The 3,750-nt window shown below is 27.4% G+C and overlaps 1 long non-coding RNA gene across 1 annotated transcript; it reads left to right on the forward strand.

The window, feature by feature from the left end:
* LOC112089968 lies at nt 1-841 on the forward strand. Its single transcript, XR_002901332.1, has 3 exons — nt 1-126; nt 407-657; nt 785-841. It is a non-coding gene; the product is annotated as an uncharacterized LOC112089968 (long non-coding RNA).
* The last annotated feature ends 2,909 nt before the right edge of the window (nt 842-3,750 follow it).

A 3,750-nucleotide genomic window follows, 5' to 3' on the forward strand; every position in this document is an offset into this window, starting at 1 on the left:
CTTAAAAATGCACTAACAAACTACTTATGTTTGATTTGTTTTGTTTTTATACAGTTTCAAGTTTCTGTGAATTTGTTAATGTCTCCTAATCCAGAAAAACAAAACATTTCATATTAGAAATATCAGGTACGAGCTTTCAAGATTTCTTACTTAATCCCCATATTTATATATGTGTTAATGTCTCATCTTTGTAGAAATCATAGGTTTACTGAAGGAGCCATCAGTCACTAAGAAATATCGAAAACGTTTTTCAATGATGTTAAGATACATTGGTTTTGGATGACATTGAAAAGAGCTATTCTGGTCTTCAGGAACATTTTTCATAGATTTTGCTTTACATTCTGTGCGCTTAATGTTACTCCTTTCTCAATTCTTATATGCACTCATATTTTGCATGTTGCCAAAGCATGTCGCCAAAGTTTCCCCAAGATTTCAAGATGGTATAAAGCTTTCTCCAAACGTAGTTCTATTATTAGAGAGTTATAATTTTTTATTGGATATAACTCACTACCTTTTCATGTGTAGTTTTTATTGAATATTTTGTCATTTTGTGCTGGGTTGATATTCGAGATCGATTTTAGAGAAAACAAATCACTCAAGAAACCATTTCCACCAGAATGGACCATGCTTACTGGACCTCTGTTCCTATCCTGGCTGGTCATTTTCTTTATCCCTAAAGTTTTTAATTAGACTCTTAATCTTCATCATTATTGTGTAATCTCATCCCTGACTAATAAATGTCATTATTGTGTAACGTTTTTTTTTTGTTTTGTTTATTTATCAGATATGAGATGACTGTTGAGAAGATTAATTAAGGCAAAGAAGTCTTAGAAGATTGAGCTAGAAATTGCTTCATTTTTTTTCTTTACTCTTTGATTATATCTTTGGTATTTGCATCATTTTCCTAATGTTTTTATTTGTATCTTCTAAATTCTATTTATGAAATAAAACATTTCTCCCATTCTTTAGTTTTAGCGTAAACTTTTAAATTCAGTTGAATTTTTACTTTAAAAGTTTGAAATTATAATACTAACCAAATAAGAATCTATAATCTGTCAACCTTAAGCATAATCAAATTTGATAAAGAACTCATATATAAATTTCATTCGTTAAATAACCTTTTAATATTTATTTTTAAATATTAGATTTATGATTTGTAGTTACACCATATCCCTACAATATCGTCATAATTTAACCATTAAAAATTAGATGTAGTAAAGATTTTTTGTAACTGAACCTCAATCATTATTAAGAAGGATATTTAGATTGTCATAAAATCTTCTCATTCTAAGGCAAAATAATTCATTTTTCTGTTGATTAAATATTATACTTTACTAATAACTAAATCCTGTATAAAAATCAAAATAGCATGTATTTTAAGAATATTGAAAATATTAAATGATTTAAAAATTATCATAAATGTTATATAAGAAACTAAGAGAAATAATATAATTAACTGATTCTAAGAGCCGATAAGTGGTTTGTCTGCACATATGTGCGGGCGAACCACTTAGACGCTGTTAGGACAAAATCTTATATATTAAATGAGTATGTTAGTAATTTGATTATGTGTAAGTTTGAATCGAAATTCATTAATTTGAAGTTATAATAAATTACTAAAATATACTATATTATATATTTCTAATCTTTTGAAAAAAAGAATAATAAATTGAATCACATAGATTTTACATGCTTATGCCATTTAAAATATCTGAATCGATTTGAAAAAGATAAAAATAGTACAAGATGACACAAAACAGTTTACATGATTATTGTATTTGCTAAAAATGGTAACTATCTGAAAATATAATGTTTGCGGGTTGTAGCATGAGAAAATTAACATATAATCATTCCAAATAACTTTTTTTTAATAAAAATTTTATACATGCACATATATGTAGACCAACCGGTCATTAGTATATGGTCAACATATTTTACACTAATGACTAACCCATATAGATGTCAAAAATATTAAATTTTTGGTAACATCAATCATGCCTGCACAAGCGTGCGGGCCAGTATCCTAGTATTACTAATACAAAATACCAATAAAAGAAGGCATGAATCCTGCTACTGCCGATGAATCTCAAAGAAGGCATCAGCCATGGTGGTGAGTCGCCGTCTATCAAAAAGCTTTTAAGATTATCAGATAATTACTTTTACAATGATTATGCGTGTGTATTGTGTAATTAACGTCTGTTGGATGCAGGAAGAGCAAATATGTAATCTACGACATTGTGATGCACATCCTTCTGATAGCCTTTATTGTTGCAACATTCCTGTATGTGAGACTTCACAAAATCCACATTGCTGCAAATAAAACTCATATGATCGAGATCTTAGGTTTCTACTGCTATACAGCCATCTTGGGTGCGATTTCATGGGTCATCCTCTTCACGAACAAGCCAGAATTGCACTTTGTTATTCTCATCATCCTATTTTTTTCTATTTCTCCTGTCTTTGCTCGCTGTTTTGGTTTTCCTTTTCTTTGTGGTTTTTATCCGTTTTCATTCATACTCTGTACGTAGTACTCTGTACGTAGTATTCTGTACGGGACTATAGCTGCTAGCTTATAGGGCTGGTCAAAATATATCCATTAGATTTGCTTCTATCCATTATTCGCCTCGATTCGATCCGAAAAATTTAGATATCCATAGTTATGGAGCAAAGCAAATACTAAAATTCAATATCCGTTAAAAACAGAGCAAATCACAAATACGAAAAAAAGACGGATATCCGCTCCACTCCAGTATAAGTATATCTCTATATATAGATAAAATAATTCATATAAAATGTATACTTATTATATGTACATATAAGTTTGTGAATTTTTGTTTATAAATTTGATTATTATAAATATTAAAGCTTTATAAGTTAAGAAAAAAATACTTTTTAAGAAAATATTGCTATTTTTGGCTAAATTTAATTTTTTTGTATTTTTATTTTAAATACATTATTATTTAAATATTTTTATGGAGCAGATCAGATATCCAATAAATATTTGGATTTTGGCGGATATCCGAAAAATAAATATCCAGCTAATTACGAAGTGGATACGGATCGAAAAATGATGATCCGAACGGAGCGGAGCGGAGCAGATCACAAATATCACAAAAATCCAGGATATCCACTCCGGGCCCACCTCTACTAGCTTATGCGTACTTGTAGTGTATTGCCTCGATTGAATTAGTTTTTATTTTTTTTTCACCTTTTTTTTTTTATTAATATGATTTTTTTGTTATTATATATAATATACAGTAAAATCTCTATAAATTAATAATATCAAGATTACAATATTTTATTAATTTATCGTGATTTAATTTATCTATTTAAATTTAATTATTAATTTAATTAATAATTTATAAAGAAAAAATGATTTTTTCCATCTTCTTCTTAAATTTTCTTTCAAATGATATCATATTTAAGAATCCAAACTTATATGCTTAAAGAATAACATACACAAACTTAAAACTAAAATTACTAATCATAGCAATCGTAATAGAATAATTGTTTATATTTGTTAATTGTGGACTGAATCATCTATATAAGAATATAAATGTTTATTAGTTAAAAATTTATTTAAAAAAAACTTATAGCTACTATCCTTAATATTGGTGCTGAAATTGAAGACAATATCATAATATATTTCAAAACAGTTACGCGCAAGAAAATTAATTATAACATCTAATTTTTTTCACAAATTTTGAATGGAAATAAAAAAAATATTAAAAATTATTGATGTAAATAAGT

Source organism: Eutrema salsugineum, unplaced genomic scaffold (assembly GCF_000478725.1).
Source record: "Eutrema salsugineum unplaced genomic scaffold, Eutsalg1_0 scaffold_11, whole genome shotgun sequence".
Classification (NCBI taxonomy): Eukaryota; Viridiplantae; Streptophyta; class Magnoliopsida; order Brassicales; family Brassicaceae; genus Eutrema; species Eutrema salsugineum.